Source organism: Manacus candei, unplaced genomic scaffold (genome assembly GCF_025592945.1).
Source record: "Manacus candei isolate 608988 ecotype Guabito, Panama unplaced genomic scaffold, ASM2559294v1 h1tg000037l, whole genome shotgun sequence".
NCBI lineage: Eukaryota > Metazoa > Chordata > Aves > Passeriformes > Pipridae > Manacus > Manacus candei.
This window is the reverse complement of record NW_026138085.1, coordinates 414,075-430,592: the sequence shown is the minus strand read 5'-3', so window position 1 is coordinate 430,592 and position 16,518 is coordinate 414,075. Positions and strand designations below refer to the sequence as shown.

The window sequence follows — 16,518 nt, the reverse complement described above, 5'->3', positions numbered from 1 at the left end:
TGCAGAGCCCGGCCCCGCCGTTCTCCCGGGATCCCCGGGGCAGGGCCCGGCCCCGCCGCTCTCCCGGGATCCCCGGGGCAGGGCCCGGCCCCGCCGCTCTCCCGGGATCCTCAGCAGCCGAGGGAAGGGAGCCGCGGGCTGGCGTGGCCGGGATTTGTGATGTGCCGGGTCCAGCTGCACGGGCTGAGCTCACGCCTGGCCCGCGGCCAGGGCACAGCCCGCGGCAATCGAAGCAGGTGTCGGGGAAAGGTTTGAAGTGCCAGGGGCCTGGGTGAGAGATTTGTGTCTGCACAGGGCTTGTGTGTGGGTGACGAGCTTTGGGGTGAGCACTCGGGCTCAGAGCAGTGGGAGGGTTTTACTCGTGGCACGGGCAGCCCGTGGTACTTCGGTGAGAGTGGGGAGAGGGAAGATCTCCGGCCAAGGAACCACAATGTCAGCCGGGCTAGGGAGGGGATTGTCCCGCTCTTCTCTGCCCTGGGGCGGCCTCACCTCAACATTGGGGCAGTTTGGGGGGACACAATGGAAGGAAGAGATTGAGCCATTGGAGAGTGTCCAAAGGAGGGACATGGAGATGGGGAAGGGCCTTGATTTGAAGGCGTGTGAGGACACTGAGGGCACTTGGTGTGTTCAGCTGGAGCAGAGGAGACTGAGGGGAGACCTCAGTGCAGTTCAACTGCCTGGGCAGGGGCAGAGGAGGGGCAGGGACTGAGCTCTCTTCCTCCACTGGCATTATCTTGTTTTCTCAGAAAGATTTTGTGTCAAACCATGATTTTAGCTTGCAAATGCAATTCTTACCTTGTGTGTTGAAACTGTCTGACATCTGAAAGGCCTCCACACCTTCCCTTGGGTGAGATGAGCTTATTTGCTTCCTGAATTAGACACAGCCTCCAAATGCTGTCACTGGGCTGCCCAGAGACCTGGTGAGGCTCTCCTGAAGCTGAATTTATCCATACCATATGTGAGACTTTTTACTTCTTAGAAGCATGATTGATTGAAAAAAACCCAATAATTAAAAGTTAAAAAAAAAAGAGATAATATGCAGATTTCCATTTAACCTGGTTTTGCTCAGTGCAGAGTGTACATGTATGGCAGAACTGGTGCTTGGCATTGCAAAGCATACACAGAAGTGTGAGTAGTGGAGGAAAGTGACTTTCACTTTTAATACTTTGTCATTCCTGTCTTACAGAGCTTTGTGGGAAGAAGGTTTAGGTGGGAGTTTAAGTTGTGAAATAAGATTTCTTCATTATGTCATAAAAATATCAAAGCTTATATATGTATACATCTCTCTATGTATTTGTCTATATATAGGGTGGGGGTGTTTTGCAGATGTGGGTGAGACAACTGATGTGCAAAGCTCCTTTTGAGAAATGTTTTAGTGTGTGGAGGAAGAGCTGGGATCGTAGGGGTAGTACTGAGCTACTCTGAATATCTTCCCTTGTGAGTACTAAAAAGTAAGTCTTACTCTTCCAGAGAGGAAGGAGCTCCTTGTTATGTCGTGGGCTGTTGAGCCCAGGCTGGTTTTCCACCAGGGCCCCCAGGTCCTTCTCTGCAGAGGAGTTCCAGCATGTCACCCCCAGCCTGCACTGGCCAGGGGGTGATGCAGTCACTAACCCCAGCTGGTATCTTGCTGCAACTGCTGGTGCTCCCTGTGAGGTTTGGGTTTCAGTCCCAGCTCAATGAAGGTGTATACTTTATAAAGTACTCTTTTTTCCTATTCAAGAGGTTCTGAAGCTACTTCCTCTAAACTCGGTCCACTGTAAGCCTTGTTGTTAACTGAAGCTGTTCTAGCTGTACTAGCTACACAAGTACTTAAGCCTCCCTCATCCCTGGCACAAGTCCTTATCTTGGCTAAGGTTTACAGAAATCCTTTATATACAGAAAGAATCCATTCTGTTGGCACAGACTGAGCTTTCTGGAGTGCAGGAGGGGTGCAGACCCCATGGCATGATGGTACTGCCTCTGTCAAAAGAGACCACCCTTTCCCTCTTCTGTGTTCTGAAATGGTGGGAGCTTTTAGATGGTATTGCACATTTCCTCAGACAGCCTGGTTTGAATTGTCAGTGGCAGATTAAATAGGAACTAACAGCCAGGATGAAACTCAGGAGAGAACTTCTTAGTCCACAGAGATGAACAAGGTCCCAAAGGAATCATTTCCTTATGAGCAGTCGGAGGGATTTTGCCAGTCACTCCAAGAACTCTGTTTAAAAAAAGAGTCCAAACATTTACTTTTGCATTTTCTTTATACAGTTGCATTTACCTGTTTCTCAGTGTGTAGAAATGTTCTCTTACTCAGCTAAGAAGCTGCTTTTCATGGGAAAGCTTTTCAGTCTCAATAGAGGCAGGAGCCTGACAAGGGTGTCATGGGCCATACTGCTGCAGATGCCTGCCACTGATATTTTCTGTCCAAGGAGGCTGTAACCTACAGCTTCACCTTGCATTGGGTTAGATTTTCATCCTGTGCTTGTTGACATAAAGCTCTGGGCTGTGTTTTGTGCAACTGGGTTTCCAGTTCTCTCCAAGCTCACTCCAGCGGTTGTGCAGCACAGACACACCTCAGGGACCCCAGGGACTGAGGTCTTGTTTCATATTCAACTCAGGTGCCTTGGAACTGCTCCTTCTTCCCCGTGGCTGCACAGCTCTGTAAGCTCAAGAAGAGCTTAGCAGTAATGAATCTATCTTTGACATATCTGGATCCAACCCAGGCCCAGTTGGCTGCGTGGTTTTCTGGCAAAGTCTCCTTTCCCATCCTTATCCATTCTTACAAAGTGAGCTTTCCCCATTCAAATGTTTTGGTCTCACTGAAATGTTTCAGTTAAATATTTCTTTTGCAATGCCGTTTTCTGAAAATCAGTATGTTCCCGTGGAAATATTGGATCACGTCTAACATACATTCTCAACTGGCAAATAAAGTCAGAGAAATGTCATCCAGCTCCTCTTCAGAGAGGTCCCATTCGGTGTCCAAGATCTGCAAAGCCTTCTTCCTTCCCAGATGAATCTACTTCTTTTTCAGTGGCCTGACACTTCCTGGGAAGCTCCAGGAGAATGATGATGGTGCTGTACTGTGCCACATGCTCTTAATCCTATCTGGGGAGCTGCATGGACACAAGCCTGACCTGCTCTCCAGCCAAAGTTGCCCTCTTCTGGGAATGAGAGGGGAGCACCATGAATCCAGGACTCTGTCTCCGTTGTTACCTGAGCACCCCGAAAGCTTTGGAGGTTCCTCTGTCCCTCTGACTATGCTCAAGTGAAAACTAAGCAATTTGTTAAAATACATAAAGGCCTTAAAACATACTTATGCAGATTATCCATGAGGTATTTGCCATTTGAAAGCTGAACCTCTGTGCAATCAGTAGGTTTCCATATAAACTGGGAACTCTGGGATACTGCTGAAAGTCTTCTCCTGTGGAAAAGTCGTCATCTCTCTGTGAAGGGGTGTGTGTGAGGACAGAAGCAGCATGGAGAAAAGAAAGGGAAAAGGCATTTGCAGCTGGCCCTATAGAAAAGGTATAAAGCTGAGAAAAGAAGAAAAAAATGGGTCCAGGACAGAAAGGTGGGGAAGAGAGAGGGAGGAGGAGGATCACTGTAGGTTTGTTGCACTTAGCATTAGGAATTGCTACAGAGCACGCAGGTTGTAGTGATTTTCTAATACTGACTAATATGTCAGAAAGGCTATTCTGGATTTAGACCAATATATACAGTTTCTTGTCTAAGCAGAACCATATGCTCAAATGAGAGATCATTTTATTTTACTAGGATGGACAGTAAGTAGAAACATATTCCAGATTTCAGGAGGTTTCTTCCCCCCTTGGCAGCCACGGTGCCGCTTGTGCTTAGTCTATGGTTTTTCAACTGTTTGATAACTGTCCGTGGCTTTACAGGACTCCAAATCCTCCTGCATCATAATGTCCACTGAACTGTGACTAATGACTGTGTCAGAAAGCTCGTTCAGCTGGTCACTCTGGCTGGAGCTGGTAATTTTTAGTAATAAAACACATCAAACTGATCTGCACAATATGGCAACATGCTGTACAGTAGAAGATGTAGCTTTTGTGTCTTTCCTTGAACTAAGACTTAATGTTCTGTGTTCAGAGACTGACCTCATCCAAATCCTTTCTGACAGCCTAGAAAGAAGAAAAAAAAGTCCAAACCCCTTTGTGGAATGTGCAAGCTGGTGTTTAATACATGAGCCCATGCACAGCAGGTTGAGCAATCAAATGTACATAGATATTTATACAGTTTGACATTGGTAAATAGTCCAACCCCCTTCTCTCACAACCACTGATCGTTCTGGTTGCAGTTCTGTGTATTGCTGTGTCACTGTAGTTTAGTGTCCACCACTAACTCCTGCCTTGGTACTGAACCATCACTGGGTGTAACAAGACATTTTTGGCCTGATCCAGGCTTGTACTGAACTCTGGCTGTTCACTTGGGGTCTCCCCAAGTAGACCAAGGACTTGGTGGTTGTCGAACTTGCTCAGCTTCCAGGAAATGCTGAAGGAAATCCTGTGCCTCAGGGCTGTTTGCTGCCTTCCTGCTGCCTCCTGTGGACCCTCCATCAGGAACTGCTGCAACTGGGTGCTCATAACCAGGGACTCCGTTTGGCTTTTTAGCTTTTTTCAGTGTCTGCTGATGTTTTATGAAGGGGTGGTCTTTTAGGGTGGACTGGTATAGCTGAAAAAATCTGCATTTTATTGTAGGGCCTTGAAAGCAAATCAGAGGGCTGGGAACCACCAACCACAGGAAGTTCAGCAAGGGGAAATGCTGGATTCTGCCCTCGGGATGGGGTAACCCCAGATGTACGGACAGACTGGGAATGAGAGGCTGGAAGGCAGTGCTGGGAAAGGGCCCTGGGGGTCCTGGTCAGTGGCCAGTTGGCCCTGAGTCAGCAGTGCCCTGGCAGCCAGGAGGGCCAACCCTGTCCTGGGGCATCAGCGAGGGGATTGTCCCACTCTGCTCTGCCCTGGGGTGGCCTCACCTCAATATTGGGGCAGTTTTGGGCAACGGCTTGGCATATTCTATGTTTCTGTGATCTACTACATCTGTTTTAAAGCCCTGAATTCCCCACATATCTTTGATAGTCTCCCACAAGCAAGAATGACAGTATTAAATTGGCTTTTAAAGGGATTTTGTAATTCAAAAAAGAAAAACAAGCTAAATCATGGATATATTTGCTTCAGTCAGGAGGACAAGCAGAACCATCTACAAGAACAGTACTGCAACCTTGCACTGAGTAAAGACCAGAGGTTGGCTGCTGGGTACCAACTGCTTTAGCTGTCCCCAGGAGCCTTCTCATCTCTGAATTTATTGGGATTATGTTCTGTGCAGATGTCTGTATTCCACTGATCTGCACTGGGGATGACTCCCTCTCACCTGGGTGATGCTGCAAAGGAGATGCAGCAGCCTGGTACTTGCTGACATCTCTTTGCACACCAGCAGGGAGAGCCTGTATTTTTTTTCTTACCTTAAGAATGGTTGGCTGCTGGAATACTCCAGAGGCAATTGCATTCAATATTTTCCTTTGTCCCATCCTTTAACAGCCTTTCCAATCCTAGCTTTAAATATTCAACTCCTGAATTTGAGGGGAGGAGAATGGTGTTGAGGAGATGAGTTCATGCTGTAACGTTACCACCCGCCTGGATTTGGGAAGGAGATGGCAACAGATATAGTTTAGAAAGCTGTAAACTCATTTCAGTATTTAATTTGGCTTGCCTTGCTGCCAGGTTACCTCTGCCAGGGTCTCAGTGCATTACCCTTGGTGCCTACAATATTTGTACGTACACATATAGCTGTGCACTAATGCTGATATACAACAAAACTAACAGTCAGTTTCAGCACAGGAAAAACTCATTGATGATGTGTAGACTTCTCAGAGACAAATATTACTGAAGACTTCTTGAGACTGAAGGGTTAACACACGGAACTGCCAGTGCTGTTGGAGGGGTGTTTGTGGGAAATTCATTACAAGTACCTAACACCCACTTGACAAAAGAAGTTAAGTGGTTTTGGAAAATGTGAGTGTATTCTGTGGTGTGGATGAGTAATTGTGGCAAACAGTTGTAGTACCCACTCAGGGGTTTACAGCTTTTCATTTGTGAAGTTTATACCTCAGTTCTGTAACTAAGTCAGTAATTTTTAGCTCTGTTCACGTAGTGATCCCATGCATGAGACCAGTTGCCATTACTGATCTTCAACAGCAACCCACTCCAAGAAAGATCTGAATCTGTGGAAAAAACCCATCCAAGTGACACATGTTCTGTGGGGCCAAAGAATTCTGTGTATTCAAATCCAGTACTTTGCCTTGTGTTGTGGTGAGGACCTGCCTTTCATTGTGCTGTTGAAATATCATCAAAGCCTGGGAGTCCGAGGGACATTCCAGTGGAAACCTTTGTAAGCTGCAGCAAGGAACCAAAATTCGAAGCAGGTCTGTGGACTTGGCATCCTTGGTAATAACAATCCAAGATGTGCCGAAAGCCTGTCCTGAGACAGACGGGAACTGGGGCTGAGCGGCTGCGGGGGGAGCGAGGACGGCTCCCAGGGTTCATTCAGAGCTAAACACAGGCAAACTGTACTGGAAGTTGTAGGATACTTCAGGAAGTGACTGTTAAATGTTTCGGCAAAACTCCAACTGGTAGTAATACTCTGTTTAAAATGGTTTCAGGGAAGATAAATATTTGTGTGTGTTATCTTGACGTACAGTGATAAACACAGTTGTTCTATACAAATATTGGTTTGACCTCAGATTATTTCACTAGCAGCAGCATGTGAGGCCCATTACATGTCTCTGAAAGCAGCTGCCAGCTGCTGTGAGCATCCAAGGTTTGTTGTATGGGCTGCTGTCAAGAACGTCTGTCTTGCCTTTTGGTTTGGGAGAAGTGAATGCAAACCTTGCTCTCACATCTCCATGGCAGGGAATAAGGATTCCACCTGCTTGAGAGGAAATCTCACTGTGAGCCAGTATAGTCAAGGAGATCAACAGCACTATGAAAATGTAAATGTTGGTACTTTATATGCCTGTTCCTGCAGGTGCTTAAATGTGTGCACACAGTGATAACAGATGTCCTCTGCCTCTCAGCTCCTCACTCTGCATGGGCAGGGCAGAATCACAGAATGTGCTGAGTTGGGAGGGACCCACAAGGATCATCCAGTCCAACTCCTGGCCCTGCATCCCATCCCCAAGAGTCACCCCCTGTGCCCCAGAGGATCAGCCAAACCCTCCTGGAGCTCTGGCAGCCTTGGGGCTGTGCCCACTGCCCTGGGGAGCCTGGGCAGTGCCCAACCAGCCTCTGGGGGAAGAACCTTTGGCTGAGATCCAACCTGAGCCTGCCCTGACACAGCTCCAGCCATTCCCTGGCTGCTGTCCCTGGTCCCCCCAGAGCAGAGCTCAGTCCCTGCCCCTTCTCTGCCCCTGCCCAGGCAGTTGGAACTGCACTGAGGTCTCCCCTCAGTTTCCTCTTCCAAAGGCTGAACCAACTTTACCATCCCAGTTCCTTCCCTAGTCATGAGGTCCCCTGGGATGCTTTTCCCTGCCCAGCCTGGATTGCCACCTTGCTCTGTAACCTCATCCTCTGCAATACTCCTGCAGTAACACCTTTATACTTTCTCCCAAGCTATGCTATTCCTTTTTCTTCTTAACTGGCTTTTTTTGTGCTCTCATTTGGCCTCCTTTGGATGCTTTCTAATGGCTTAATATCCTTCTTATATATTGCAGTGATCAAAACTCCCACAATATTCAGTATGTATCTGTTTTTTGGGGGCAGTGTCTGCAGCTGTAAGGTGTGACACAGCATTACACAAAGGCAATGTGTTTTTCATGCTGTATAATCTGTGTATTAGTGGTCTCTTGATCATGTAGCCTTTGAGAGCTGTCTGTTGGCACCATGTCTCTGACCACAGCTGCTGTACACCAAAGCAGGGCATCTGCCTACTACAGGAAGGCACTGGTACTTCCATCGTGGTGAGCCAGGTTTTTGCATCAGCTACAGCACTTTGTGCTCCTGTGAAAGCTGGTGAAAATGCTGTTTGAAAAGAAGCCATGTCAAAGCTGATGTGGTGAGGGAAAAATGGTATTGACTTTCATCCTCTCTTTGGGTTTCCACCAGGGTAACTGCTGTGATTTTAGTGGCTGGTGTTTGATTTTAGTGGAGGGTATTTCTGACTGAGTGCAGCTGCATAACCCAGTGGGAGCAGTGCCCAGAGCAGTCACTGGGACTTGTCCTCTGCTGATCTTGCTGTCTGGCTATATAACACAATTCTGTTTCTGTTAAAAGAGTCTTAAATGTACAAAATATAGTCACAGGTGTGTCTACATGAAGAATAAACTTACATCATGCATATCAACATACATTTCATGTGCTGCATGTAGTGTGGAGGGTCAGGGTGGGGAGGAGGCAGCGATGGCAACAGCCCATCTGAGATGGCAAATGGGAGCTGCTGCTCCCCAGTGTTATTCCAAAGGGCGCTTCCCGGGCAGCTAGGGGACTCTGCAGTGTCAGTCCAAAGGCTCTGCATCAGGAACAGCAGGCCATGAGAGGGAGGAACTCCCTCTTGTATGAGCAATGGCTGCATCTTCCCAGATTTGATGACAATTTAGAGCAAAACAAATTGTGTTTTGGTGTCTTGCAAGCAGATCTCTGTTTCAACAGATCTGTTAGTGAACTCTGACCAAGAAGAGCGTCTTTGTAATTCTGTATAACAATTTTTGAGACTGGGAAGATGACAAAGCACATTTATGGAGACCACTGACTTACAGTCTTACTACATATAAAGACTATCCTCCTTTGCTGAGCATCCCTCAGAAAACAAGTTCTTATTCACACATGGAACCATTTCCATTATTAATGTTCTGCCCACCCGTAAGTTTTGTTACTGGTTTTCAAAGCAAAAAATACAGATCAGTTTTAAATGGAGCAAAGCCTAGTGTTTGACACTAAATGAATGGCAGTGCTGGTAAGAATTCCCAGCTTTTCCCCTTTCAAATATTCATCCCTCCTGCCAAAGCCTTCATGTATTATTAGCTCCTACCATAGCTGTTGTATCACAGCGAGATGTTTACTTAAAAAAAAGTAAGTTTAATCAGAAAAACAGTCAAAAAGAACAATCCAAAAGCCCCTTCTCAGATACAAAACTACTCCCACAAATGTTGACTGAATGCTAACAGGCTTTCTGTTTCCCTTCATGTGCTGCATAGGACGGCACAGCGTGTTGTCATTGGAGAACTGACTATCTCTGAGGGCTAATGATGGATTGACAGGAATTTTTCCACTCCCAAGCTTGTTTATTCCCAGTTTTATATATGGCACCTTGGAACAACAGAAAGCTGGCATGAAGTGAAAGTAGTAGTGAGTATAGATTTCAATCTGGGACTTCTGTACCAGAGTATTACACCTTTTTAATAAAGGTGTAATAATCGGGAGAGAATATAGTTTTTTCTTGCCTGTGTCCTCTTACCCTTTTATGGTTCCTCCTGTTTTTTTCTCATGTCCTGGGTCATCTGCACTGATGATTAAAAAAGCTGGGAGGAGTGGCCAATCCCCAGAGAGCTGTGAGCCCCTTCAGAAGGACCTCAAGATGTTGGAGAAATGGGCAGAGAGGAATTGGCTGAAATTCAACAAAGGCAAATGCAGTGTCCTGCACCTGGGGAGGAACAAACCCAGCACCAGCACAGACTGGGGGGGACCTGCTGGAGAGGAGAAGGCCCTGGGGGTCCTGGGGGACAACCAGCTGTCCCTGCCCAGCCGTGTGTCCTGGGGGCCAAGGAGGCCAGTGGGATCCTGGGGGCATCAGGAAGAGCCTTGGAGCAGGGCAGGGAGGGGATCCTGCCCCTCTGCCCAGCCCTGGGCAGGCACATCTGCAGGGCTGGCCCAGCTCGGGCTCCTCAGCACAGCAGGGCCAGGGAGCTCCTGCAGCGGGGCCAGCGCAGGCTGCGGAGATGCCCAAGGGCTGGAGCAGCTCTGGGAGCAGCAAAGGCTGAGGGAGCTGGGGCTGTTCAGCCTCCAGAGCAGAGCCTGAGAGGGGCCCTCCCCAGGGGGTGTCAGGGGCTGCAGGGAGGGGGCAGAGGCTGGAGCAGGCTCTGCTCGGGGGGCCCAGCAATGGCCCAAGAGGAACGGGCAGGAACTGATGCCCGGGAAGTTGCAGCTGGACAGGAGGAAGAACTTCTTTGCTGGGCAGTGACCCAGCCCTGGAGAGAGAGCAGAGAGGGTGTGGAGTCTCCTGACTGGAGATCTTGCAGAGCTGTGTGGACACAATCCTGTGCCATGTGCTGTGGGATGGCCCTGCTGGGCAGGGAGGTGGGACCAGATGAGCCACTGTGGGCCCTTCCAGTCTGACCCCATCTGGGATTCTCATTGTCTGCTGTTGATACAGTGGGGAAGAGTGTTCAACCCTCTGCCATTTCTGAGGCAGCTGCTGGAATATCCATGTAGTTGGAATTGTGTTTCATCCCTTTCTTTGTACCTGTATCAATCAGTTTGGTCATAGCTGTTTTCTCTTGTTATATCATAAATACTCCAGTGCAGGTACCTGTGTGTAAAGCCTCATTCCTTCCTCTTGAGGGTGGGACAACACATTGTGTCTTAATTTGTGCTTTTACAGGTAGCTGGGCTGCTTAGATGTTTGAAACCTACTTCCAAATAGAAGATAACCTTTTAAAATACAGGGAACTGAGGTATGCCAGGAATTTAAATCAGTGAGATTTTATGCAGGAAGTTAGAAAAACGTTGAACTACCTCAGCATTTACGTGGTACAAAATCAAGGCTTCTTTAGGACTTCAGTCACCTTTTCTTTTCCCTCACCAAACTACAAGTCCTTTGCATGCAAAACATGTTTTATATACATTGAGACTTTTAGCTTCATAGCTTGAACAAAATCCATGGGCCTGTGAATATATATTTTTGCTCTTAATCCTGATATGTTTCAAGTGGAGCCTTGAGTCATTTGTTGTAGTGTGCTGTGCACTGTGTGACAGGTAAATAACTGTAGGCTCTCACCTACTGGTGTCTTCCCTCAACTGTCTGGAGCAGCTTGGTGACACTGGGTGGCAGCGCCTGTAAGGGACAGCTGAGGACAGAGGGAGTAGAAGCAATAAAACTGTACAGTGAGAGCACACCAGTTCTTCCCCCAGAGGGTGGTCAGGCACTGAACAGGCTCCCCAGGGCAGTGGTCATGGCCCCAAACCTGACAGAGCTCAAGGAGTGTTTGGACAACGCTCTCAGGGGCAGGGTGGGTTGTTGGAGTGTCCTGTGCAGGGCCAGGAGTTGGACTTGATCCTTGTGGGTCCTTCCAGCTCAGCATATTCTGTGAGTCTGTGATGTAGGGCATGAGGGTTACACAAGGCACTCTGCAGAAATAAAAAGAAACGCTCTATTGTGAATTGAATTATAAGGTTCATGGTCTAAGAGATGTGCCAGTGGCTGTGAGAGTGAGAGCAGAGGAGAGACTGCCAGAGGCCAAAGCATCTGGGGAGGGATTCCAGTTCCTCTCCTGCACAGCTCTTATCTCCAGACTGGTTTTACTTCATTTCCATTCAACTTCAGTGTCTAGGTTGGAATGCTAAGGGAGGTAGGTCATGGCATTATTGTTTGTGGATATGAAATACACTGCAAAGTGCTGTGGGATTTACCAAACTTTAATTTCCAACCAGCCCCAGTCACTGTGGGGTCCCAGCTGACCATGGATGGCAAGATTGGTTCAACTGGCATGAGCACGAGGTACTTCCAGTGTTTTAAAACCAGAGAGTTTCAAAAGCAGAGTGAGATGTGGTGCCCCCCAGGCAAAATACCTCCTTGTATAATACCTGAGAGATCAACCCCCAGGACTTGAAACTGGGGCCGTAACCCACTATCTGCAGGCAGAGGGGGCCAAATTTGATTGAGTCAGCACTAAGAATTGAGTTGACCCATGGAGAATCACAATCTGCACAGAACTAATTCAGCTTAAGCTTTTTTCCCCTGGATTTTTACAGTAATACCAGCAGAACATTGCAGCATTTGGACAGTCATAAAACAGAAACGCTCCAGCTTGAAAAATACTTTAGGCTGCTACTGAGATTAAAGCGAGCCCTGGGTGGCTGTATAACTGTCAGGCAAATCAAAGTGTGGCACGGGGTGCTGTGAGGGAAGATGTACTGGGGCTGTTTAACAAACTCCAAGTGCTGCTCACAAGTTTCCAGCGGGATTGCACAGGACCCTTCAGGAGGGTAGACAGACCATGACCAGATGTCCAGGAGCGATGAAGATGCACCGTCCAGTGAGCTCCTCACCCACATGGATTAGGGCTCTTTGCAGGAATCCACAGGCTTGGCTCTTCACTTCTGTGATAAAGACAGGAAAAGCACTGAGGTGCAAATGAGAAATATAAACTGAGAGCATTATTGATGGGGAAAAGGCAGTCCCCACGCTGCATGAGTCATGTAATCCACAATGCTTTGCAAGCTTCATTTGAGAGAAGCAGAGGTGCATGGAGGATGGTTTCAATTTCCAAGCAGTGCTTTCTGACCACTCATGCTTTTGAAAAGTAAAAATAATATCTTGGCTCAGAAATGACTGCAAAGCAGAGGTATTCTGCTTTTGGCCCATTGCCTGCTCACCCTCTTGAAGTGAAGCTTATGTATTGTGATGGAAACATAACAGCTTCCCCTGCCAAGGAACAGGTCATTCCTACTGGAGCCTGTGAACGAGGAGTTATTGCTGCAAGTAGAAAAGCTGAACCAAATGGAATCAAAGAGAATGAATTCTGGATAAATTTGCACTTTGGAGTTACACCTGAATTTCTTTTAATAGGAAAATTCTTTTGACTTGCTTTGGGTCCCTGTCCTGGTGAAAGCATCCCAAAAGTATTCATTACAAAAGAGATTCAGCCTAATTTTGAGGCCAAATGCACTTCTTCAGAGGTGCTTTGCTGGTGTTTTAACCATGAACCTTTATACTCAGAGCATGTTCTCCCACAACAGTAGATTCTTGATAATCTTTAGTACCAGTATGTGAGAGATACTGAAAATGAGGATTTCAGGCTTCCTTGCTGGGAGACAGCCAAAATATCAAAACTCTGATACATGTAATAGAAAATTAAATAAATCAATTGATACTGAATATCTCTCAGCCTGTATCTAAAAATACAAGAAGACCAAGTCTGAGATGGGAGAGTGAGGAAGGTGAAGTGTGTAAATACATGGAAACACAGAAAACAGGTAAAGGCAATATATCATCTGGTGAAGCAATTCATCTGTTAAAAAACATCATTGCAGAATCATCACAGAATGGTTTGGGTTGGAAGGGACCTCAAAGATGATCTTTTCCCAATCCCCTGCCATGGGTGGGGACACCTTCCACTAGCCCAGGTTGCTCCAAGCCCTGTCCAACCTGGCCTTGGACACTTCCAGGGATCAAAGGGCAGCCACAGCTTCTCTGGGCAATTCTTCTCTGTGAGGGCCTCACCACCCTCACAGGGAGGAATTTCTTCCCAATATCCCATCTATCCCTGCCCTCTGGCAGTGGGAAGCCATTCGCCCTTTTCTTGTCACTACGAGCTCTTGTAAATAATCTCTCTCCATCTTTCCTGTCACCTCCCAAACATAAAGCTTAGCAAAAAAATAGGGATAAGACATGAGTGAAAGGGAAAATTTAGAAGTATAAGAAATGCTAAGAATAACTGCAGAAAAATTCAGTGAGGGGAATTTTATTGGTGAAAATGAGAATTTCATCTAACAGGATGATTTTTTTCTCTTAAGGAAACAAAAATCAAGCAATTAAAACTAACACACTGATTAGTACTCTGTCCTGTGCACTGAGGTTTGAGGAGGTCATACTCAGAGCCCCTGCATATTCTGTGTTGTCACAGTGACAGAAGAGCTGTACATTCCCCAGGGAGCTGTGGCATCTTGTATCCATGGAAGAGGAGGCAAGGCTGGAAAGCAAAGGCAGGATTTTGCTTTCCTTTTGGCAAAGGCTGGCTAGAGCAAGGCAAGCTTGGTTGTAGCTCTGATTTAAGGTAACTTTGCTCATGTCCAAAAAATCCATAATGATCCTCCGGTGACTTTCCTGGGGCTGGGATTTACCATGAAGAGCACAGTGCACAACAACCCCGAGGGCATGTTCAGAGAGAGGGGCAGGCTGGGCACTGCCCAAGGGCTCTCTGCTCAGTCCCTGTGTGCCTGTACTGGAAACACTTCAGCTCTGGAGTTCAGGCATCAGGATAGGAGGATTTCTGTGGTGCTTCAGATATACTGGAATCCAAGGGCCTGTAGTGTGAAAGATGCCCAAGATACCTCAGTGGGCAGGGCTGTGCTGTGTCAGCTCAGGAAATATTTACTCTATCCTATAAAACTGGGAGCACTGATACTACCAGGAAAAGTTCATTAGCAAAATGGACTATTGATTTTGTGTTGCACAACTATTTGTATGATTTTGAATGGATTTTCATCTGTGTAAAGAAATTAAGTTCTGTGTGAAAGTTGAATTATCAGTGTGAGCTTTGAGGAACTGCTGAGCCTCCATGGTAGCACCCAAGACTTCTCATGGTTGGTTGTATGTACACAATGCTCTGCTTATACATCAAATATACAAGAGATAAATACATAAAAAAATACAAGAGATATAAGCAAATTACTGTGTACATAATCCTTTTTCCTGAGGTAAGATTTAGATTGGCTGTTAGGAGGAAATTCTTCCTAATTTGAGGGTGATGAGGCCCTGGCACAGGTTGCCCAGAGAAGCTGTGGCTGCCCCTGGATCCCTGGAAGTGTCCAAGGCCAGGTTGGACAGGGCTTGGAGCAACCTGGGCTGGTGGAAGGTGTCCCTGCCCATGGCAGGGGGTGGAATGAGATGATCTTTAAGGTCCCTTCCAACACAAACCATTCTGTGATTCTGTGATGATTCTCTGACTCTGGCCATGACTGTAGGAGGAACCTTTCTATAAATACTCAGTAACAGCCCTGAATGATGATTTCTGGATGTTTTTTTTCAGTAACACTGAAGTGATAAAGCTGGACAATGTCTGAATTACCTCTGCTGAAACCCAAGGAGTTATTCTGTAGCTGATGGTGAGACTGAAACCATTAAAGCCCGTTGGTTGGTCAGTTGTATTTTGTGAGAACCACAAAAGTCTGGCCTGTGGGTTTGGATTCTTTGCCAAAGTACTTTGAAGCATTAAGGGGAGGAGAAGGTACTGGAAAATGTGATCCTGGTGAATACATACAGGGTAAGGTTTGCTTCTGTATCCTCAAGAAATGAGGAGCCATGTGAATGTAACTTTGAGCGGGGTCTAGAGATTTCGATCCTGTCTAGGTATAAAACAGCTGAAGGAATGCCATGGACTTCACAGAAGGACAATAATCTGGGAAATCTACTTAAAAAAAAAGCATAAAGTACCATAAAACTTGCCTTGATTCAAGAGAGAGCTATGGAAATAGAACAAGATTCACAAGTAATTCATCTCAAGCTGTAGACTGGTGTGTATGACTCCACAGCAAGAACATTAATATCTGTTAAATTCTCCACATTAGCTTAAACATTCCAGAGAAAGGATGTAATTCTCAGTTGTATAGGGAAGGAATTCACCCTTCCCCCAGTCCTTCTGCTTCCCGGGGACTCTAGAGAAATGCTAATATCAAGTCAACCTATTTTTGTTCCCCCTTTAGTAATTGGGTCAAGATTGGTAGTGACTGAAATACAGTCCCATCAGAGGAGTTTGATGTGAGGGATCAGGAAGGGCTGGTTGCCATTGGGGTGGTGGATGCTGAGTGTCCAACCCAAGCTGGCAGCTCACTCCCAGTCTTCACAGAGATTTGAATTTCAATTCACATGATGGTTTGTGGAGCATTGTTCACCTCCCACTGAGGCAAAGCTTGTAAGCTTGTAAGCTGCTTGCACTTAAAAATAAGTAGAGATGCAGTACTAAGCTGAGTAATTCTTTAATCTATCCTGACTCCTTTTTTTCACTTTTATTAACCAGGCTACTGCCAGGATTAATTAGGTTTGGGGAAGATTTTAGCTTGTTTTGACCAAGTGTCTAATGGAACATGAAGCAAGGAAACAGATTGTGTCTGTGGCAAAGAACAGTGCGGAATGGGGAGGAGAAGCACCGAGAGGAGGTTTTGCAGGAGTCACAAAATGAGTAGAATAAACAGATTTCAAACCTGTCCAGTGTACCTGGCCTTGTGTTCAGCCCCTTAGATGGTCAGCGGTGCCATCTTGTGTTAAGTGGGTGGTATTTTTGGGAAAAGATGGATACAGATTCCTACCAGCCCTTGGGAAAGGGTTCTAGAAGAGCTCTTGAAAACTCCTGGTGTGAAATGAGAAGAACAGTGAAGCCCAGAAGTCAATGAGACAGAAAGGCAGAGGATGACCATATATAAAAATACATATATATGTCAGCACATATATAAATATTATATATAAAATATTTTATATATATACACATAAAAATATTTGTAGTTGAGACACTGGTGTTCAAGGCAGTTTAACAGATTTTTCATTTAAACTGTGACATTTTCCATACTGGTACAAATGACAGCAATACATGTT

General features: G+C 46.4%; 1 long non-coding RNA gene across 1 annotated transcript; it reads left to right on the top strand.

Annotated features, from left to right (window-relative positions):
- The first annotated feature begins 13,875 nt into the window (after positions 1-13,875).
- Positions 13,876-16,257, top strand: LOC127473783 (uncharacterized). Its single transcript, XR_007905594.1, has 3 exons — positions 13,876-13,984; positions 14,960-15,035; positions 15,947-16,257. It is a non-coding gene; the product is annotated as an uncharacterized LOC127473783 (long non-coding RNA).
- The last annotated feature ends 261 nt before the right edge of the window (positions 16,258-16,518 follow it).